Consider the following 24821-nt stretch of genomic DNA (forward strand, 5'->3'; position numbering starts at 1 on the left):
CTAAGGAGTGCCCGAGTAATAGGAGGTGTGTATATCCACGAGCACAGAGAACAGTACAATGCTATCGCTGCAATAAGTTTGGGCATATATCTCACAACTGTTCGGGAAATGACGCTGGGGGCAAGGTATTATTGCCACCATTGCAAACCAATAAACAGAGGATTACTGGTCACTGGCATTAAAATTGACGATGTGCAGGGTTCATCACTCAGAGATACGGGGTGTTCCCGGTCTATAGTTAGTGCACATTACTGCCAGATGTGGCAGGAGCAACCAGTCGGTATTATGACGATCAATGGTTTATCCCAAGCATGGTGTGGTGAAGGGACAGTCACGATCTGTACTGAGAAGGTTGACACAGCCAAAGTTGACATTCTGGTGATACAAGAAAGCCCCCTTGGCTATGACATATTGATTGGAATTGATGCAATACAAGCACTAGGAGGCGTCAAAATCACAGCGACTGGAGATGTAATGCTTGGAGAAGGGAAAGAAATCTGTGCAACCATGTCTATTGAAGAAAAAATGTCTGTCCTACGACAACGAAAGGGCGTGGACTGCAAAGTGGAAATGGACTATGAGCCAGGCACCAGATCAGCTGTGCAACACCATTCCAGAGTATGCAGTTTTCACAAAGAATAGAGCCGCATATGAAGAAGAACTTCAGAGGTGGATTGATAATGGATGGTTAATACCGTACCCACAGGAATGTCGTCTGGGACCATCCAAAGGATTAATTCCGCTCATGGCTGTTGAACAACCTACTAAAGACAAGATTTGGCCCATAATGGATTATCGAGAATTGAATCAACATGTTGATGCTTTCACTGGAAATGCAGATGTGTGCACTGCTAAACTAAGAGAGTGGTGTCAGAAAGAGAGTAATGTAGCACTGCTAAACTAAGAGAATGGTGTCAGAAAGAGAGTAATGTAGCACTGCTGGATTTGAAGAGATCCTACCTGCAGATACGTGTCCATGAGTGATTATGGCCATTTCAGACAGTGATAATCAAGGTAAAACCATATTGTTTGACACGTTTAGGTTTTGGCCTAAATGTAGCACCCTTAATAATGACAACTATTATCAAAACTGTTTTGATGCAGGATGAGACCACAGCAAAAGCTGCTTCAACTTACAGATGTGGTTTGAGCAAAACTGGAATCGATTGGATTAATAAGCAAAGACCCTAAGCGCCTAAAGGATTGAGTGCCCATGTTAGGCCTAGAGGTCTACGAGAAGGGCAATAATTTGCGATAGAAGTGAGGGAGCGTGATTCCAGAGTTACCCAGTTTATTGACAAGACGCATTGTGTTTTCTATTTGTGGTAAATTAGTACGACATCTAACTGTCTGTGGGTGGGTCCGATCGGCAACAGGCGTGTTAAAAAGACGAGTAACTGCAGTAACCAAAGGATGGGATGACATGATGGATGATGATTCTCTCTAGCAAATGATGGCTGAAATGTTGTCCAGAGTACATAGGAAGACCCTGCTCAGGGTGAGCGGCAAGTATCTGGGAAAGGACTGAATGCATGGGTTGACGCAAGTTCACTGGCTACACAGGTGTAGTGTTGGAACAATTGGGTGCTGTTGTGGAAGATCCATGCTGGCTTTGTCCAAAAAATGATGCCCAGTATATAAATTTGGCAGAACTTGATGCCACGTTAAAAGGGCTTAATCTTATATTGCAATGGCAGGCTAAGGTTGTGCATCTCCACACTGACACATTGTGTGTTTACCACTGGTTGACCGACACCTTGACTGGAAAGGCTCGAGTTAAGACTAGAGCTGCAAGTGAGATGTTAGTACAAAGGAGACTGGCAATAATAAAACGTCTAATTGAGGAATACAGTTTGCAGGTGGACATTACCTGAGTTTCACCGATGCAGAATTTGGCTGATAGCTTGACAAGAGTACCAAAGAGGTAGATTGATGTCATGAGGCAAGGATCTGATCCCCCACAACAGACATGCATGACCGTAACAGATCAATTAACACCTGACCAGATCCGTATAAGACATCAGCAGAGTGGACATCCCGGAATTTGGAGGACAACATATTTTGTCCGAAGAGTGTGTCCTTTAACTACAAGAGCATTAATCAAGGCAGCTATACACTCATGTGAAGAGTGTCAGCGAACAGATCCGGCATCATCCCAATTGCAAAAAGGGAAGCATGAGGTGGAGGACAACTGGAATCAAGTAGGAATGGATGTAACACATTATGAGGGCAAGCTTTTTTTTACCTTTACAGATTGTGGCCCCACACACACGATATGGCGCCTGTTGACACGACAGGATGCATCTAGCATTATACGACAGTTGAGAGCTGTCTTTTTTGAACCTGGCACACCGCTTGAAATTCTGACTGATAAGGCCACTACGTTTTGATGTCAAGAATTTCAGAAATTCACGCAGGAATGAGGGATTAGAATGCATTACCGATGTGCATATTTTCCCGAAGGTAATGATATAGCGGAGTGGTGTCACCGCACCATTAAAAGAATTGCGGCAAGTAAACAGTGTTCTATTCCAGAAGCTGTGTACTGGTATAATGTGACACCAAAGGACGATGCAACACCGGAAACTGCACCAGCTAACGGGATTTACCACTATGAACAGCGTAGAAAAGGAATTGATGTCACACCATCAGAGGTTAGCATTGTCAATACACCATATCAAGTTGAAGACCGTGTTTGGGTAAAACCCTCAAATGCTGAGTGCACTGTAAAATTTTGCAGAGGGAAAATAGATAAAATCATAAGTCCTCAAACCATGTTGATTGATGGTGCACCACGTCATGAAAAAGATATCCACCCCTGTTATACCTCTTCTGATTCTGAGGATAATGAGGAAGATCACATACAGTTCAGGGATGATCCTGATCACCTACTGCCCCTACAGGTGAGCGTAGAAACACTACCTGCAGGTGGCAATAGTGATGAGAACGATGGACATGAAGTAATACCACCAGTTCTTCATCGAAATACATGATAAAGACAAATACTGCCCACCTGCTGTGATTGTGAAACACCACCTATAGCACCACAAGAGGGGATGATGGAACATACTGAGGAAGATGGAACCGACGAAGTGATGTCTCCGATTCTTCAAAGGAGTACCTGACAAAGACGGATACTGCCCCCTTGCCCTGATTGTGAAACACCACATAGGGAACCACGAGAAGGGATAATGGAACAGACTGGTGGCAATAACGGTGGTAATGAGGAAGATAGCAATAAGGAAGTGCTTCCCCTGATTCTTCGAAGAAGTACCCGACAAAGACGACTGCCCCCTGCTCTGTGTGTGATCATAAGATCAGGGGGAGTGTAGGGAAACGTGTGGCTTACTTAAGTAGGATGTGTGCATAATTCAATGGGTCGGTCGTGGAATGAAATTAATGAAGAAAGAAACAAAAATGGCTGCCTTATCTCTTTATATGCCTGCAATGTGACCACCCGATATGCAAATGAGATGCTCCTGGTTGGAGATAAAAGAGGGTTGATTTTTTTAGAGGGACGTTCATTTTGAAGTTGGATTTCAAAGAAATAAGTTGAATTAGCAGAAGCTTGTTTGGAGTTGAGAGAAGGTGTGTTACGTATACAGAAGTTTGGAAGTTGGAAGTTTGGCCAACAGTGTCAACCTTAACCAGGAAATTATTGGTGTGACAGGCGGAAGAAATAACACTCAAGTTATTGAATTATATTATCACAGATCGCTAGAATATTTATTAAACTTACCTATACAGAATAGGAAAATACAGATGATGGATTTTTTTAGTCTGGTTGGATATAGCTGCATTATAGAGTACCTGAAATGGAAGGAAAATATTTGTGTGGATCTCTTGTCATGCACCGTGGATTCGAGCTGAGACAATGACGTTCCCAGGTAGAAATAGATGGTAGGAATTATTTGGTAGGTGCGATAAACTCAAATCGTTTGGAGCCAAAATAGTTTGCGTCATATAAAAAGGTTAAGGGTTCATCAGTATCGCCCGAACCTCCTATGATTTTGAGTGTACATTTAAGAGGCAGATAAGGACATTTTTAAATTTAAAGATGCGGATGAAGAATGGTAAATCGTCTAAAATGGAACAAAAATAGTTCATAGTGATAGACAAAATAGTGTATTATTTGCCGAATCCAAACGATTAACTATTGATTAGGTTATATGTATCGTTGCATCATAGAAAAAGACTGTTAGTGTAGTATGATGACAATAATGGTCACATAGGTGTGGAAAAGACGTTTCACACCAATAAGCAAAAGTATTTCTGTCTGTGTTCATATAAGGAGGTGAATGAATACGTAGGCAAATGTATTTCATGCAAAACCAGAAACCTGAGAAAACAACAACCTCAAATGCAGAAGTGTGGTTTGCCTCGTTTTCTTTTTGCAAAACTGACATTTAATATTTCCACCCCCTACCCTACAGTTTCCGGTAACTAGTACATAGTGATTTTCCTCGATATGTATAGTGCTTGGCCAGAGGCTTTTGTGATCCTAATAAGAAGGCAGAAATGGTGGGGCATTTGTAGTTGGATGAGATTTTCCCATGATTCAGGGCACCAGTTGTTAACAGACAATGGGTCCAAAAATGTTAACAAAGTGATGAAGAAGGCATGGGAGGACCTCAACATACATCATGTGACCACGTCATTTTATTTTCCCTAAAGTAACAGAAAATAGAAAAATTTCATAGGATGATGCATGACATTTTAGCGAACAATGAACAGTCATGGCATTTATACATAAACCAAATGTTGGCGACTGTCAGATTCCATGTGAGTGAAATAACAAAATTCTCACAATACTACTTGGTCTACAACAAAGACGTGATCCTGCCATTAGAAAATATATTAATACCTTGTAGAGTATACTATGGTGATGAGCAACACGATATCACTCTAAAAGATATGCATCAATCTTTTACTTTGGTAAGGGATAACATTCGGAAAGCTACGAAAAAATGATAGAGCACTCTGATAAGAAAACAAAGTCCATGGATTTTAAGATTGAAAACCTGGTTTATTATAAGAACCACCAGAGGCAGGGAACGCTAGATGTATGTTGGAACCATATTATGTGGTTATAGAAAAACAAGCCCAGTCTCATATTGGATTAAGTACCAGTTGATGGGCTCTATGACAAACGTGTATGCATAACATTTGTGGGCAATGTCAATCAAGGAATGGGAAATTCCCAGCATGGAAAGACCATTAAGACAGAGGACATGAGTTGGATAACAATCCAGCCACGGAAGAAGCTGCTATCTTAATATGGAGGAGTCGACATGAATGGGAAATACCAGATGAGGAGTCTGACGATGAAGAGGAGAATCATGACACAGAGCATAACATCGAAAATTGCATATATTTTGGACACAAGTTATCCCCTATTTTCATCATTTGTAGATGTCAAAGACGATATTTGGATCCATTCGGAAAGGCCTAAAGTAGAATCAGTGTTTGGAAGTGGGGAAGAGGAACAAGTGAGATGGAATTGTTTATGTTGGGTAAGATGTATTTTCTGTTTTTAAAAGAATATTCCTTTCTCAGGTTCGTTTCATGCATGATTCAAAAAAGTAAAAAACAGATTATGAGAAAAACAAAAGAAATTAATTTTAAACTTGAAATGATCTGAGATTTGAAACCAAGATCCCAGTGACTGTGTCAGTTGCTCTATTACTGAGCCATAACCCAAAAGGTGCACCTCAAGGCTTGGTGGAAACCATCATTTCTATAGCAGCAGCACCGACACCTCATAGTTGGAGATTTTGAATTTTTGGTTTATAAGCTGTGCTGATTGCTGCTAGCAATCAACTTCCCTTCTAGCTTACACATTAAAAGGCCTTTTCTCAAGGCCAGCTGAGTACATGACAAATACAGAAATGAAAACATTCATAAAAGGGTTAATGAATGGCAACTCTCTTTCTTTCCTGGTACTGACAACACACTGAATGAGGTTTCTAGTAACTCATTTCCCTGTTTCATTGGCATGGAAATGGCGACAGTCTGCATTGCACAATTGACCATCAACAATGAAACCAACAGTTTGGCCATTTTAACTTTTCTTTCCTTTATTTTTTATTACACTATCAACTCTTTGAAGTACACACACATGCTAGCCAAGTCAGTTACAATTTTCCCTACACAAATTCACAATATCTACTTATGAAAGTTCCATTAATAATAACTCTAAACTTTTCATCTATCACATTTAATTGCTTGATTGGTTGAAACATGGATCATTCTACAATCCTTTTCTTATTTTCTACATTTTTACTAACGAATAAAATTAATAAAGTTGTTTTTAAATGTTAGAATGAGTCTTTCTATACTACAATCCTTTCAGCAGATAAATATAAATTAGCAAATTATGGTTAAACCAATAATTTCTCGGGTAAATTCGATACAATGCTATCAAAAACTTCCAACTTTAAAACTTGAAACTGTTGTCAAAACATCACACTCCAAAACTCGATACTCTTTCTATTGTAGAAACTTCCAACTCAAAAACACAAATTCATTACATCCACTTATGAAAAACCCATTAATAATCACAGTTAATGTTCCATAACATACAAAATAGTTTGATTTTATGTCATCTAACTTTTCAAAACGGAATTAAAGTTAATGTGTACTATCACAATCCGGTAAGTAGATATGAAATTTCCATTATTGCAAGGAAAAACAAAAACAATTTAATGTTCAACAAAATAAAAAATAATTACCCACACATGCTAGCCAAGTCAATTACAATTTTCCCTACACAAATTCAGAACATCCACTTATGAAAGCCTCATTAATAATAACTCTAAACTTTTCATCTATCACATTTAATTGCTTGATTGGTTGAAACATGGACTCATTCTACAATCCTTTTCTTATTTTCTACATTTTTACTAACGAATAAAATTAATAAAGTTGTTTTTCAATGTTAGAATGAGTCTTTCTATACTACAATCCTTTCAGCAGATAAATATAAATTAGCAATTTATTCTTTAACTAACAATTTCTCGGGTGAATTCGATACAGATGTCAAAAACTTCCAACTTTAAAACTTGAAACTGTTGTCAAAACATCACACTCCAAAACTCGACACTCTATTGTGAAAACTTCCAACTTAAAAATTCAACACTCTTTCAAGTTGACTTGCACATGACTATGCACATAGCACGCCTTTATCCAACTTGTTCTTCTGTTTATTTCACACACGTTTTTATTCACCCATTTCATTTGCATAGAAATAGTGAGTCTGTGTTGCACAAGTGGCCGTCTGTTAGAGAATAACAAGGCAAAAGCAGAAATTTATCTGTTGATCTATCTGTTTATCTAATTATCTCTGTATCTATCTGTCTATATAATTACCTATCTAGCGATGAGTTGACAACAGAGATTTGAAGTCATTTTCAATTAAATGTTTTGTGTTCCAGTTTGTGCAAGCATAGCTAAAGTTGGATTAGAGACGCCGATAAAGACAAATGGGATTAAATGTGTCACTCCTGTGAAGGAGAAGTCTCAAAATGGAAGCATAGAAGAAATCCCCAATCCAAAGATATAAAATCCTACATCGTGTTTGGTCCTGTCTTGAAGCGTTCCTTTAAACAGATTCGAGCTCCTCAAGGACGTATGACAAACCTATCAGAAGTAGCAGACAGGCATGACGTCATGTTATGTTATATATGTATATATGTTGACATGCAGTCACACCCCAACACCTGGGCATCTACAATAGACATTAAAGATCTGATGACAATAGTCCATTACACAACAAACACAGCATACATAGTAACACGTCAACAATAAAACCAACTGATATTTTAACCTTTCTTTTTTTTGTTACACAACTAACACTTTGAAGCACACACACATGCTTGCCAAGTAAGTTATGATTTTCCTTACACAAATTCAGAACATCCACTTATGAAAGTCCCATTAATAATAACTCCAACCTTTTCATCTATCACAGTTAATGTTTCATAAAATACAAAATAGTTTAATTTTATGTCATCATCACTTTTCAAAACATTAAAGGGTACTATCACAATCCGGTAAGTAAATATGAAATTTCCATTATTGTGATGAAAAACAAAAACAAGTTTTCAACATGTAAAAAATGTAAAGAAAGAAAAATGTTATTGGTACGTATCATTTGGACTATTGTTCTCATCTTAAGTGTTATTTTTACAATGTTTGCACAATAAATAACACTCAAGATGAGAACAGTAGTCTTAATAATCTAAATAAGACAAAGAACCATTCCTCATCTAAAGAAATTCAGAACCGTAATATTTCAATTTGTTTAAAAATCATGATTATTTTTTAATTTAATCAAAGTTATTTGTAAGGTTTGTTGAATGTATCTTTGAGAGAACTTAAAAATACATAATAATAAGTTTCTTTAATCATCAGCATTCTTTAAACAAACGAACAGAAAATTTAATAACTGCATTTCCAAATAAATTAACAGGAAAACTCAACAAGAATACACACATTTAATTTTAAAAAATGAGAAAACAATAACTGCATTACTTAATTTGTGAAATTTGGCTAAAAAAGTCGATGTTTCCAAAATAAGGGTTCGATTTACTAGAGTGTTGTATTAGAAACAGAGTACACCTAAAAATAGTAAATATTGAATTTTTTTTATATATAATCTGGTAGATTACTGAGTATTAGACTTCGTTGAATAAAAGATAAAAAAAAAGATGACAATAAAAAAACAGTGGGAGGGTATTGCTTCTATACGTGCATCGAGCATTTTTTTTTTAACATATGAATCAGTGAAAAACATTTAAATTTAAAAAATTGAAAAAAGAAAATTTATAAATAAATATAAATAAATAGGTTGTTTTGGTCCACATCTAAAATCTTTGCAATCCTCAAAAAATATTTTACAATGACGACTTTTTAATGGTTTCCAGGAGTTCTGAAAACGAATATATACATTAAAAGTGGCGCAGAGAAATAGTTTTCATGATATAAAAAAAACACAGTGGGAGGGTATTGCTTCCATACGCGCATCGAGCATTTTTTTTTTACCTTAAACATATTGAATCAGTGAAAAAAAAACATTTAAATTTAAAAAATTTAAAAAAAGAAAAAATATAATTATAAGTTGTTTTAGTACACGTCAAAAATCTTTCCAATCCTCCAAAAAATATTTACAATGACGACGTTTTTTAAGGTTTTCAGGAGTTATATACTTTAAAAGTGGCGCAGAGAAATATTTTTCATGATATAACAAAATTATTGTTTTAAAAGTGGGGGATCACTTTTCATTATAAATTTAATGTCAAATGAGCATCCGCTTTATGGCCACCTAGTAAAGCGCAAAGCGGACACTTTTTGTTTTTGTTTGTTTTTTCTGATTTCATGTTTCAATAAAGACACAGGGACATTAAAAAAACAAAAATCAAGAAAATTTTTTATCAATTCTGTACGTGAAAATGCATACAGAATTGGCCACCACTGATAACATAAAGAATTACGTATTGACCGTTTTTTTTATGTTTAAGTCAGTATTGAAAACAAAATCTGAAAACGAATATATACATTAAAAGTGGCGCAGAGAAATCAATAAAAATGTTATCATAAAGAATTACGTATTGAACGTTTTTTTATGCTTAAGTCAGTATTGAAAACAAAATCTGATAAATAAGTGACCATTCGATAATAATCCGATGAAAAAATATACATACGTGCGTGCGCCATATAGTAATACTTACGTTTTTGTTTTATAATCTGATTTCGATTAACTTTATCTGCTTTTATACAGGAAACGATTTTTCAAATGTGATTGACTTTACAAGCTCAACTTAACATTCAAGATGACGAACGGAAGAGCAAGTTCGCAGAAAACAAAATTGAAGGGGGAAAAAAAATCATTTCGAAATAGAGCCGATACATTTGGTGAATATCACGGATAAAATTAGTATTATTTTATTTAACATTTTAATATTTAAATGAGAGAGAACAGATTACAAGTTTAATTTTTTAATTCTCTAATTCGTTGCACGTGCAATTTAATGGCTGCCACTGATTTAAAGCCGCCTTTTCGTATTTTTATTTATTTATTTATTTTAGATTCCTGATTTTTTAAAATTGTATTTGAAACATTTAAGCCTAAAGTTAATCTGATGTTTGTGCAGTTTACCACACTAATTAAAAATGAAGATATTGGTGAACATTAGTTTATCATTTTTTTTTATATAGATTTCCTTTATCGTGTTAAATCTCTAATTCGTTGCACGTGCAATTCAATGGCGGGATCAGATAGATGAACATATTTTTGAAAGCTTATCATATTGTTTAATCGTGTTTTAAAGATTAAAGCTTAAAGTTAATCGATGATATTGACTGGTTACTTAAATTCGGCTCAAGGAAATAATTTATCCCGAATTCTCCTAAGATAGCAAAACATCGAACCGGAAATGTAAATATGAATCGAAACGTTTCGTTTCTCTCCCCCCCGCCCCCAATTTTCTCAGTTTTTTATTATCGAAATGAAACGAAACAGCTTTATTTTTTTGTTGTTTTTTTTGTCTCTTTTTTTTTATCGAAATGAAATTTGTTTTTGTTTTCCTTTTATTTTTATTTTATTTTTATTGTGAAAAAAAGGGGGGTTGATTGCTCAAGAGAGGGAGAGCGGTGTTTACCTTGCTTACTAACAAAAAGAGACTGCCTTTTTAAAGCTTTTTTTTTTCACAGGTCAGGTGACAGTTAATCACATAACCTTTTCGTTATTTAAAGGGAGATTCTTCCCAGTGGTCAAGTTTTTTTTTTTCAGATGAATTTGTGGCTGGTGCTGGAAAGCTATTCTTTGATTACCTAAGCTTTGCTGGCTAGCAATTTTTAACTGACTGTCACGTCGCGGAAGGGGGCAATTCTTCTGCAACTTAAGATAGGTGCACATTGCTTCCTTTCCTCGACTGAGCAGTCATTGGATTTTAAGGGAAAATTAATTTTTTTCACATTATTAGTTTTTTTTTTGGGGGGGGTCTTCTGTAAAAATAAAGGTTCCACCCTCAAATTTAAAATTACTACTACTAAGGTTTTTTCTGGCTGCTTAAAACGAAAACAACGTTTAAAAATTAAGGAAACAAATATTTTTTCAGACATGAAAAAATTATCGTGTGAAAATGAGGGGGATCCCATTTTCATATAAATAAACACCCTCTTTACGGCCACTTTTTTTTGGGGGGGGGGGAGTAATTTTTTAAGGGGGTGTTTATTTGGTAATTGTGACTAACCAACCCGCAAAAATGAGCGCTTGGGCTAACAACAACGACCACTAGTTATAACAAAGAATTACACTGTTAAAATATATATATATATATATATATATATATATATATATATATATATATATATATATATATATATATATATATATATATATATATATATATACATGAAAAAAAAGTTGTAATGAAAAATGTTTTCCTGGCGACGTCAGAAACTGACAAATTCAAATTTAGAAGTTAAATAAATTTATTGTAAAAAATCCCTTGAAAGATAAATATTAGTTTTCTGGTACGATTTCAAAGATAATTAATTAAATAAAGTCTTAAGATATTTATTGGATTAAAAAAAAAACAAACAAACACATTGTTTGTACAAAAAAAAACATTGCTTGTAAACAAAAAGACATTGTTTTTAGAAAAAAAGCTTAATTACTCCCCACCCATCAAAGAAGAAGTTTGTAACAGATCCAGCTTTGCATAATCAACACAAAAGATAATGCGTCGCTCATAAGTTCTACAAAAGCCCCCCCCCCAAAAAAAATGTCAGGAAGTCCATTTTATTTTATAAATAAGGCTGTGACAAAGAAAAAATTTTTATTATTGTTTTGACTCTCGAGTATATATCCGACACAGTTAATCAATCGAGAACCACATCACTCTATTGTTGGATTTTTTTGTACCAATAATAGTGTATCCCCCCCTGTTTACATTTATTATATTTTATCTGGTTCTTGTATTTGAGTTTTTTTGTATTTCGTATCCGTAATGATTCTTAGTTTCATACATTTTGGGTTTGTAAGAAACTCCTTTTAATTTGAAGAAAAGGGAAATGCTAGCTCCTTGATGAGCCCAGCACGGATTTTGGCCTCTTTTTTAGTTGCAGCGGCGTGGAGAGTGGATGCAGGTTCATTGCCCAGCGCAGACAAGGAATTTTGGAGCCTCCTTCAAAGAAGAAAACCCCACAAGAATACCCCGGATATGCAACGAGACATGCTTCTGAAAACTATCTACGTGACTATGGTCTGCACGTATTTGGAAGGAGAATAATTTTTTAAAATGTTTCTATTTTGTGTGGTTACGGTTTGCACGTAAATGGAAGGAAAGAAATTTCAAAAAGGACTTTAAACGAATAAAAAAGAAAAAGGCACGTACCTTACTGGCTTTTAATTTGTGAGTACGCTCCTAAAATTTATTACATATGAGAGTGTGACTAGAAACTACTATTTTGAATCTTATTATTGTATTCGTTCAGGGATACAGCATCTTCATTATAAGAACCAGTGTTATTTTTCCATTATATGTTACCTTGGCGTTTTTTTAATTTAATGCCCGCAAAGGGAAAACTTTGCAACGAATTTTATTGTGAATAAAATCTCTTTTTCGTTTCAAACAAGACCTTTATATTTTATTCTTTACCCCCTTTTTTATTCCATGCTCTTATTTTTTTTCAGGCTAGTTCCTTCGCGTCAAATTAATCTGGAAACAAGATAAATTTCCGACATTTTGCAAATATTTTATTCCCTTTTTCAGAACACTTTGAAAATATAGTGTATTCTTTTTTCATCGAGATATGTTTTAATTCTCTTTCTGTAAATGCATTTTGCAAAAGTTTGTCCCTTTATGTAAAAGTAGTTTGGGAAATGTCTGCTTTTATTTGAAAGCATTTGGCAAATTGTGTCCCTATATTTAATGCATTTTGCAATTTTTCCCCCTATTAAACACATTTAGCAAATTTTTGTCCCTTATTTAAGACACTTTGAATATTAAGTGTACCCTTTACTAATCGAGATACGTTTTAATTCCTTTTCTTTCAAGTTAGGATTAAATTTAACCTCTTGAAATTTCTGCTACCTCCGCTACCTGACACTATCAATTTGTCTCTTAGATTCGCTCGACTACTGTGAATTTCTTCCGTTATTTAAAGGCATTTTCCAAATTTATTTTCCCTTATTTAAAAGCATTTTGTAAGTTTACTGCTTTTATTTGAAGGCATTTTGTAAATTCATGTCCCTTATTTCAAATTACTTTTCAAATTAAGTATATCTTTCCTATGTAGAGACCCGTTTTATTCTCATTCTGTCAATGCGTTACTTAGCTAGGGTTAATACACTGGCCCACTTGTTGACTCTTTCTGTTGCCCCCCCGTAACCCACGCCTGTATTTAGAAACGGTCTGTATAGATATTTCAACTACTAAATTCCCTTCCCACTTTAGTTGTAACTTGGCGTGTATCCCAACGTCCCATTAAAAGACACGACGCCTACTATGTCCTTAGTTTAGAAAACGTGTAATGTAATTTTGTATGTTTCGAATATTCGACATTAGCTTAACAAAGATTCCTGAATTTATCATAGTACGTCTGTACAGGGACTGCAATGTTATATTTAGTTTATTCCTAAATTTAACATTTTTATGTACGTCTAATGTTTTTATTTATATCTGTCTAATATATTTTACGTACGCCTAGCACGCAGTTTTGCACATATTTTTCCTCATAAAAAGAGATTAAGCAATACATATATACTTTCCTTTTACTACTTTTTAAAATTGAAGTTGTAACTTTCGTAACTATCTTTCGAAATATAATCTACATTTTAATTGCATTAGTTGAAATTCCACGGGTATTACGATTTATGTTGGGATAAACGATAGCATTTTCTTCCCTAGTCAGCGAATAGAAGATCCTGCTAGACTTAGGTAATTTAATTTTTCGTCCTTATTCGGCTTGTTCGATATTTTTTGGAAGCTGGATTTTCCCCACTTTCAGAAACGACTTTTATCTAACTATACCCTCGTTGGGTGCCTAGTAAATAGAGATGCTATGTCCGAAACCGAACGATAGTATCACAGATATTGTATTATGTGTTGAAGTCTACTTTACCTAAAACTTGTTGCATTCGCATATGTGCGATTACTTTCGTATTTTATTGTAGAAAACGATTTCGTATATGTTGAAGATATTTAAAATTTTTAATAGCGAGTTCATACCGATTTGTTTTGCAGACTGTGTTATTCAGAGTTTGTGAAAAAACAAGTTCCCCTTTCTTTACCTTGACCCGTATTTGCATTTGGTTATTTGAATTTGTTTGAAGATACACATGTGATATAAGTGGCATGTACCCCTCCCCGACGTAGTATATTTAAACTCTCTTCCCACTTTTTTCCTAGGTTTAATTTCAGTGAGGATATTGCTATAAAAGTGTTAAACGTTATTCATTTTCAAGTCAATTAACTTCCATATAGAAATTTGCATTTTATATCCACTTAATTTTAATTTTGAGTCATAGTGACTGTTACATGATAAGGGCTGTCCCCTTTTCATGTAAGTATAAAAATAGAGAATTTAGTTTAAAATGAAAATGAAATAGCATAGGCGAAATTTGAACCTCGTAATTTAGTTTTAAAAATAGATTACGTGTGAGAATTTAAAAATGTAAAACAAACATTTGTTTAGAATATAGATAAATATGTCAAGGAAAGAATGTGAACTCTCAAGTTTGTTATGAAATTTTAAATTGAACGAATGCAGCTTATAAGATAATGTTTTTAACATATTGGAAAAATAGGTTACTGAGAAATAGGAAAAGTTTTGGACACGTATGTCCAGAACACGTGAAAGAAGGCACATGTTTTAACATTTGCATGACGTCACGGAAAATAGAAAGTTCTAGGAATAGATAAAAACTTTAGTTAGAGAGAAAGACAGTCAGTGAGAAGACTCAGAGAGAGTCAGTCGTCTAGGAGCGAGACGTCACTTCAAGAAAAAAAAATGTGAAACTTTGAATTCTTGATGATGGAATCACGGCCGGTCGCGTGACGAAATAAACCATAATGTGTTTTGTAAAGCTCGTCTTGTCTTATGATTCTTACAAAAAAAAAGGTAAAGTGAAATTGTACTATATATTTGTGTTATAAAATGTCTTTTCATACACATCTCGACATCTCATATCCACAATGAGAATCTACATCATGTCTACACAATGTCTGAACACTATGTCCTCACTCAAAGAGCTTCTTCTTCTTCTTCTTCTTCTTCTTCTTCCAATCTACACATCTAAGGAATGAACATTTAATATAAATATGAATCTTCATAAAGCGAACAAAGTCTCTTACAAGAACATCTCTCTCTCTCTGAGTCTTACAACATCACTCTTTCTAAGCATCTCTAAGATACAAAAAGCCATATAATAAGACTCTCTCTCAAGACAAACAATCTAATAAGACTCTTTCTAAGCATCTCTCTCTAAGACTCTCTCTTAATAAAAACCAATATGCAACATGACCCTTTTAATTTGTAACTGGGGATTGTATCCCTTGATATTTTCACGGCTCAGTATACTGTATTGGTCTTGTTTTGCTTGTGCTATAAAGAAGGAATTTTATGCAAATACCTTTGTAACCTTTGTGTGTGCATTTTTTGTGTAAAATATTTAAACACCTATTTTTTGTATTTGTTTGGATTTAGTTTATATTTAAAAAAAAAAACGCTGCCCGATGTTGGTCACTCGTTCTTCCGGATTCCTTGTAAGGAAATGAAAGTTTTATTTAGGAAAAATTATCGCCGTCTTGGATTTGTTGCGGTTGCAGAAGGAATTACCTAAGCCTTATTTTATGACAATGAAAGCCGATGTTGATGAATGGTTAGCATCGGTAGATAATATAACTGAGTTGTTGGGTGATCATTCTTTACGTGAGGACGTGGACTGTTCGTTTGTAGAAGCGGATGCTATTAATGTTGTAGTGTTCTCGTCCCAGGTTCGATTCATTCTCTCGAGGTTGGCAGATGGTGTAGATTGTGATTCCTTGTGCAACCCTGTGATATTCGAAACCCCTAGGGAGATGCTTGGCGAGTTACCGACTACTAGGCCCAAATGTCCAGACTCGGAAGACGGTTTGCTGAGTGCTGGCAAGTTTGGCTTGGAAAATGTTGCATCTCAGTCTGAAAGCAGTGTTGCAAGTTCCACTTCAGAGGATCTGCGTAGTCAAGTGCTGAAGTTTGATTTTTCTGGCAATCAGTTTGCCAGTAATATTTTAAAGAAAAATGTATTGGGAGTGAGATTCCCAGGTATCATGAATGATACCACTCGTGTCCACGACTTGTTAATCGTGGTCATGAATATTGTGAAATTCATGGAGGGATTTCCATGGAATGTTGGAATTGTTTTGCCCTCTAACCATGTGAGTTCGAAAACTTGCATGTGTGGTTATCTTCCACAACCTTGTCAGAATACTGAGGAACTTAGTCATGACGGTGAGATATTACTCAGGTCATGTAGTTCTGACAATAGCCAGTGGTTAAAGGACAGGAGTCTATCCTGTGTGAAAGTGCAAGTTTTGTGCACTTCTTTAAGTGCTAATGTTAGCACTGGGAGAGAAATTCTCCATTAAGGGTATAGGACAGAAAGCACTATATCCACCTGTGAACGTGTAAAAACCAAAAGAAGAATGTTTTTTTAAGAGTTACGTGAACTCAAGTTGGACTGGGGCGTCCAGATTCAGGTTGAGTGTAATTTGATAAAGAATCCCATGAGGAATCCTATCAAATTCGCTGACTACATGGTGTGTAGTTCAGCTTCTCCGAGTTCCTACGAGAATGTAGGATATGTTGTGCAGACATTACTTGCAGAACCTTCATTCTGTGAAGTTGCTCCTTTAAGCATAACATTTCCTGCTTTGGAGTCACATGCAGGTGTCATTGTTTTTAAATTTTGACGTAGCTTACTGCAGTATTGCAAGAGCTATCGAATCAAGCTCGATTTGTCCTGGGTTGTTTCTGAGGCGCTCAGGACAATCTCATACTTAGAAGTGAGTTTTCTAATGCTGAGATGTTTGTTTCAGTACTGAACACAAAAAGATTGGATCTCTCCTTGCTAGGGGTCTTCCATAAGTATTACAACTCCAGTTGCCGAGGTGTTTCTGACACTTATACTCGACTTTGTTTGTTTGGCTATATGTATATGGCTATATAAACGTTTAAAACTGTAATTGCCTTGAATAATTTGTGCAGAATTTGGGTTGAAGTTTTATTTCATTCCACCAAGTTGAAGAACTTATCAAAGCATAGGATTGATTGGATTCGTACCTCTTGCAGCACCAGTGTTGATCTCACCGGGCTCTTGTGGTTACGAGGGAGCTGATATATTGCGGTGTTCGCTAGAGATCTTATAGGGATGAGGAGGTTAGATGATAAATTATCTGAACTCCTCAAGCCTTTATACTCTTTTATATGCAAATAATTAATTATCTGGTGAAATATTCTCAGTTCAAAGTTCTGTTGCAAACCTGCATCTGATCATTAGTTTTAAATTTATGAATCTGGTTAAGTACTCCTCTGTTCAAACCTAAAACATGAAGGTTTTCATGTGAATTTTCATAGAATAAGCCTATTTGAATCTTTCTCTTTTTTTGTTCTGATATTTGTTTCCTGGAGTTCTTCTGACCATACATTGTGTGATATATGTATATATAAAGAAAAAATATTGTATTGTAAATTTTACAGGTGTCATCTAACTGTAGGTTGACTGCCATTTCCTGTTGGGAGAGAATGTTGGAATTTTTTTGTGCCGATAATGGTGCATCCCCCCGTTTACATTTATTACTATATCTGGTTCTTATATATGATTTTCTGTATTTCGTATCCTTTATGATTTTTAGTTTCGTATATTTTGGGTTTGTACGAAACTCCCTTTAATTTGGAGAAAAGAGAAATGCTAGCTCCGTGATGATGTCATGAGCCCAGCGCCAATTTCAGCCTCTTTTGAAATTCCCCCGACATGGAGATTGGACGTTTGTTTCATTGCCCGGCGCTGAAAATAGAATTTTGACAAGCCTCCTTCAAAGAAAACCCGGCAAGAATACCCGGGTATGCGACGAGGCATACTTCTGAAAACTATCTATGTGGCTACGGTTTTGCACATAATTTGAAGGAGGGCAATTATTTTTAGAAAAGACTTTATTTTCTGTGACAAGGAATTTTGGAACCTCCTACAAAGAAGAAAACCTGGCAAGAAAAGCCTGGTTATGCGACGTGGCCATACTTCTGAAATCCATCTGTGTGTCTACAGTTTACATGCAAATGGAGGAGAGAAAATTCTAAAGGAACTTTAAACGAAAAAAGAAAAAAAGGAAAAAGGCACTGACTGGCTTTCAATTTGTAGGTACGCTCCACAAATTTATTTCATATGCGAGTGTGATTAAGAAATACTATTTTGGATCTTATTATTGTATTTGTTCATGGATACGACATCTTCATTATAAGAACCAGTGTTATTTTTTTCATTATATGTTACCTTGGCATTTCATAATTTAATGCCCACAAAGGGAAAAATTTGCGACTAATTTTATTGTGAATAAAATCTCTTCTTCGTTTCAAAGCAAGACCTTTATATTTTATTCTTTACCCCTCCCTTTTATCCCATGCGGTAATTTTTTTTTTTTCAGGTTAGTTACTTTAGCATCGAATTTATCTGGAAGCAAGATAAAATTCCGACATAACTTATTGAACCGAATAAAAGCATTAAAATACATAACTTATCCAGGTAGGTAGAAGAGTAACTTATCGAACCGAATAAAAGCATAAAAATACATAACTTATCCAGGTAGGTAGAAGAGTAACTTATCAAACTGAATAAAAGCATTATAAAACACATAACTTATCCAGGTAGGTAGAAGAGTAACTTATCGAACCGAATAAAAGCATAAAAATACATAACTTATTCAGGTAGGTAAAATTGTAACTTTTCGAACTGAATAAAAGCATTATAAAACACATAACTTATTTTGCTTTGTCAATTATTTGCTGGTTTCTCTTAACAAAACTCCCCCAAACGGTGAATTGTTATTTTAATTATTTTGAATGCACCTAATTTTTTTTTTTTATTACAAAATATTTTTCTACTTAATTTTTTGTTGCGGTGAAAATTGAAGATATAAAAGAAAATAATTAAAGTAATTATTGCAGTACAATTGAATATTAAAAAACATATAAAACTAATAAAACTTGGAATACGATTTAAAAAACAGGGCGGATAAGTAAGTGCACCCAATTTTCATTATAACTTTTTTTTTTCACGTGTAATTTTTTTACATTTAATCTCTTTAATTAATTTTTTGCTCGTATAGATTTACTTTAGATTAATCTTTTAAACACAATCAAGAAATAATCAGAAATCTATATTAAAAAAAAATAAAGATACGAAAATACGGCTTTAAAACTATCAGTTTCCGTCATTAAATTGCACGTGCAACGAATTAGAGAATTAATAAAGATGAAACTTGTAATCTGTTCTCTCTCATGTAAATATTAAAATGTTAAATAAAATAATACTAATTTAATCCGTGATATTCACCAAATAGATTGGCTCTATTTCGAAATGATTTGTTTTTTTTTTTGTTTTTTTCCTCTTCAATTTTGTTTTCTGCGAACTTGCTCTTCCGTTCGTCATCTTGAATGTTAAGTTGAGCTTGTAAAGTCAATCACATTTGAAAAATCGTTTCCTTTATAAAAGCAGATAAAGTTAATCGAAATCAGATTATAAAACAAAAACGTAAGTATTACTACATGGCGCACGTATGTGTATTTTTTTATTTTCATCTTTTTTTCATCGGATTATTATCGAATGGTCACTAATCAATCAGATTTTGTTTTCAATACTGACTTAAACATAAAAAAATGGTCAATACGTAATTCTTTATGTTATCAGTGGTGGCCAATTCTGTATGCGTTTTCACGTACAGAATTGATAACATTTTTATTGATTTTTGTTCTTTAATTCCCCGGTGTCTTTATTGAAACATGAAATCAGAAAAAAGAGCGAATAATCCTAATGAAAATGTTGATTTATCGTTGAAAATTTTTCGCTGTCGATTGTTTTTGTTTTCAATATTGACTTAAACATTAAAAAAATTCAATACAAACAATAGTTTGCTAAAAAGAAAAAAAAAATTATAAATTTTATGTTTTTAACTGTTTCACAAGTTTAAAAAATCAGATTTTGTTTTCACTACTGACTTAAATATAAAAAAAGGTCAATGCCTAAAATCTTTAAAAATTACAAATATTCTTTATAATGACGACTTTTATAGGTTTTCAAGGATGCTGAAAATGAATACATATTTCAAAAGTGGTGCAGAGAATTAGTTTTCATGACATGAGGAAAGTATTTTTTCAAAAAGTGAGGATCACTTTTAATGTAAAATGAGCACCCACTTTCTGGCCACGGTAATATTTGGGGGAGTGCCTGCCTGAAAGCCGTTTTGGTAAATTGTTATTTACTTTCAACCTTAACTTATCTTTACCATGACGAATTCGATAGGTTTTCGGGTATGCTGAAAACGAATATCACATTTAAAATTGCCGCAAACAAGTAGTTGTATGGATATTAAGCTAAGTAATTCTTTATGTATCCAGTGGTGGCCACCATTCATAACATAAGGAATTACATTGCTTAATATTTAAAAAGAAACACGTTATTGTCTTGTTAACTCAACTTTTTCTTTCCAAGAATAAGTTTCTTTTTTCTTTTGTTAAATGCATGATGAATATCATCTGATAATTTAAACTTAACATCGGTAGACGACACTTGGTGACTTCCATGCTCGAGTTTATAAACAAGAAAAAATTAATTTGTTTTGTTTTTCTCATAATCTTTTCTTTCATAACTCATTCCTAACGCTTCACATACTCTGTCAAAATGGTTAGCTGAAATCATCTTTCAAAGTGTCACGTATAAAACGAACCCCGAGAAAGGAATATTTATTAAAAACAGAATATAGATTTTACCCAACCTAAACAATTCCCTCTCACTGATTCCTCTTCCTGACTTCCAAACTCCGAACCAACTCTAGGCCGTTTTGAATGGATCCTATTACTGTCTTTGACACCCGCAAAATTATTTGCAATTTTCGATGTCATGCTATATGTCATGACTCAACGATCCATTAACGGCTTTTCCTGTTGATGTTGACTTCTCCATATTGAGATATCAGTTTGTTCTGTGGCTCAATCACTATGCAACTCATTGGACTTTCCTCCATCGACGTTGCCCACAGGTGTTCCACATGCACCTTCTGGTGGTTCTTATAAAAAAACAGATTTCTAATCTTAAAATCTACTGACTTTATTTTCTTATTCTTGTTCTCTATCAGTTTTTTCCTAACTTTTTGAATGTTATGCCTTATCAAAGTAAAAGATCGATGAATCTCTTTTAAAGCGATCTCATGTTGCTCATCACCATAGTATACTCTACAAGGCATTAATATATTATCTAATGACAGGATCATGTCTCTGTTTTAGAGCAAGTAATATGGTGAGAATTTTGTCATTTCGCTCATATGAAATCTGACAGTTGCTAACAACAGCCAACGATGGATACTGTTGCCACATCTGGGCAGGAGCTGCTAGAAGCAGCTTATCCTGCCTTGACAAACTTCAAAATAGACTTTGTCGTAACTTAGTGGGGGATGCCCTTTCTCTTCCCTGCAACCTCTTTTTCACACAAGAGATTTTGCAAGCCTGTCTCAGCTTTATCGTTATTTTCATGGCAAATGCTCAGCTGAGCTGCAATCTATTGTTCACCCCTTGCCAAACTTTTACAAAAAACACTCGTCTAGCCAAAACCATTATCAATAATTTCCCACACTCTTTATCTAAACCTAAATGCAGATTCCATTAACAAAGCTTCTTTCTTAGAACTGCATGCCTGTTGAACTCTCTTCCGATTGCCTGCTTTCCAGCTGACTACAATCTGATTGTCTTCAAGTTCAATGTAAACAAGTTCTCGATGAACTGTCCCCCTAAGTAATCCAATTTACAAAATCCCAACTACTGATGTTTTCTACGCTATAATCACATTGACTAATTTATACTCATTAACCCTTATCCTCGAATGGCCTTGATAAGTGATTCCTGTGTAAAAAAATTTTTTTTTTAAATATCCCATAACAGCTCATTGTTTCTGATCTTTTTTGCTTAACTGTCATGCATTATCCTATGAAATCTTTCTACTTTTTTCTTTCTTTGGTGATAAAATGGTCACATGATGTATTTTGAGGTCCTACAATGCTTTCTTCATCACTTTGTTAACATTTTCCGATCCATTGTCTTTTAAAAGCTGGGGTGGTGCCCTTAATCTGGAGAGAATTTCACCCAACAACAGACGCACCACCATTTCTGTATTCTTATTAGGAACGGCAAAAGCCTCCACCCAACCATTATAAATATCAATGAAAGTCACTGTGTACTGGTTACCCAAAAGTGTCTTTGGACCCGAAAATACCCAACACCAGTTTTATGAAAGGAAAAGGAGGCAGATTGCATTCTAGGTTGTTGCTTCCTCAGATCTCTGGTTTTGTATATTTAATACATTTCCTATGTATTCATTCATCTCTTTTAATAAACACAAATGGACCAAAAACATTTTCGCTTAATAGCATGAAATAACTTTTTCACGACCATTATTGTCATGGTACTCTTTTATTAAGATGTGATTGTACATATAACCTTATCAATAGTATATTGTTAGGATGAGACAAGTAATACACTATCTCGTCCATCACTTTTTGTTCTGCATCTGCATCTTTGAATCTAAAAATTTTATCCGCCTCTTGTTCCCTAATAAAAACCCAACAACTTAGGATGGTCGTGCAATACCAATAAGCCCCCAACCTTCTTATACAATGCAAACTGAAGTTTATCGCACGAGTAATTCCTATCATCTATTTCTACTGAGGATCGTCATTATCTCAACTAGAGCTCCACACATAAGTTTATGGGATAGGAAGTAAATTTGTTTTTAAAATCATTTTTACCCTTGCTCAGATCATAGATCAGTTGTGACAGACATGTCCCAATCGTATGATTGGGGGCATCCTTGTACATTCTGTAGTCATTCTCAGGATCGGGATAACCAGTATAACCATGTCTGTGAACTTCAGTTTTAGGCTATAAAAAAGGCAAAATGACAAAATGTGGTGACATTAGAACATCGTATATTTCCTCATTAGATGAACTAACGGTTTGGAAATCTTGGAAATTTTTTTTTATAAATCATCGATAATATGACGCCATACAAATGAAAGCTCTGACTTTTTCACAATAGTTGGAGTTGAGATTTTATCAATTTGACTTTGTCCAGGTCTGGCTATATACCCCATTCACTTATTTTGAACCTCAGATACTGTACTTCTGCTAAAACATCACATTGCATAACTTTAAACCTGACGTTGTTGTACGCATGTAAACTGGCTAGTAGTTGTAGGAACTGGGATAAGAGGTCAATCGAGGAGTTGGTTAATTAATGGAAGACAACCCAACGATACCTAGGTTAATTAATGGAAGACAACCCAACGATACCTGGGTAAATTAATGGAAGACCACCCAATGATACCGAGGTTAATTAATGGAAGACCACCCAACGATACCTGGGTAAATTAATAGAAGACCACCAAACAATACCTGGGTTAATTAATGGAAGACCACCCAATGATACCTGGGTTAATTAATGAAAGACCACCCAATGATACCTGGGTTAATTAATGGAAGACCACCCAATGATATCTGGGTTAATTAATGGAAGACCACCCAATGATACCTGGGTTAATTAATGGAAGACCACCCAATGATACCTGGGTTAATTAATGGAAGACCACCCAACTATACCTGGGTTAATTAATGGAAGACCACCCAACGATACTTGGGTTAATTTATTAAAGACCACCAACGATACCTGTAATGTAAATAATAGGGTATAAACAAAGTGTCTGCATCTCCTCTGCCAATGGAAGGCCAGGGTTGTTGTGTGGTCTTAACCTCTTTATGGCCCCATGGTGTGTTATGCTTCATTGTGGTCTGCAGTTGTTGTTGCTGGATTGGTTGGGATGTTCTCCGGTAAGACTGGAGGATTGATGATTGTGATGTCGAACTCATTCGAGGGTTCTGTTGGTACGACCGGAGCATCTGGGTACAGTAGTCCTGGACGAGCATAAGTGTGGATGCTAGGGTGGAGGAAATTGCAGTTCTGGAGAGTTATATGACCAGAACCATTGATTTTAACCCGATATTGTCTATGGAAAGCATTAAACGATTCAACCTGTTTTGTTCCATCTACGTCGACTTGTCCTGTATTACCACATTTGTTCCAACATTAAGATGTTCAAGTTTTTTGGTGCCAACGTTGTATCTCCTCTCCTGAAATGTGTTGAGTGTCGATGTTAACTCTTCACGTTTTTGAGCAGTGAGGATCCATTCGTGGTGTAGTTGATTATATATTGGATTGGTTGGAATTCCATCCCTCAACTGTCTGTGGAGTAAGATCTGTGCTGACCGACACCACGTATTGGGGTGTTTCGCAATTGCAGGAGAGCAAGGGCAACTTTGTCGGAGTTAAGAGTACCGTTAGGGCCAATGTTCTCGTGAAGGATGCGTTTCATTGACTTGACTGCAACTTCGCTGCATCCATTTGATTGGGGGTACCCGGCAGAGGACAGTATGTGCCTTATATCCTAAGCTGACAAAAATTACTGAAATCCCTCAGAGATAAATTGGGGACCACCATCAGAACTTATCTCTCGGGGAGT

The 24821-nt window shown here is 35.1% G+C and overlaps 1 protein-coding gene across 2 annotated transcripts in view; it reads right to left on the bottom strand.

Annotated features, from left to right (window-relative positions):
- The window catches only part of LOC145271418 (uncharacterized), a 126983-nt gene that overhangs the window by 9186 nt on the left and 92976 nt on the right, over positions 1–24821 (bottom strand). Inside the window, exon 1 of one of the 2 annotated variants that reach the window (XM_080126951.1) lies at positions 9729–9824. The exons of the other annotated variant lie outside the window; for it this stretch is intronic. The gene's annotated coding sequence lies outside the window, so the exon portion shown is untranslated. Of the gene's footprint in view, positions 1–9728; positions 9825–24821 lie in introns of those variants that run through there. 2 annotated transcript variants of the gene reach the window in all.

The sequence above is a fragment of the Euprymna scolopes genome, chromosome 46 (assembly GCF_053919585.1).
Source record: "Euprymna scolopes isolate OS-2025 chromosome 46, ASM5391958v1, whole genome shotgun sequence".
NCBI lineage: Eukaryota > Metazoa > Mollusca > Cephalopoda > Sepiida > Sepiolidae > Euprymna > Euprymna scolopes.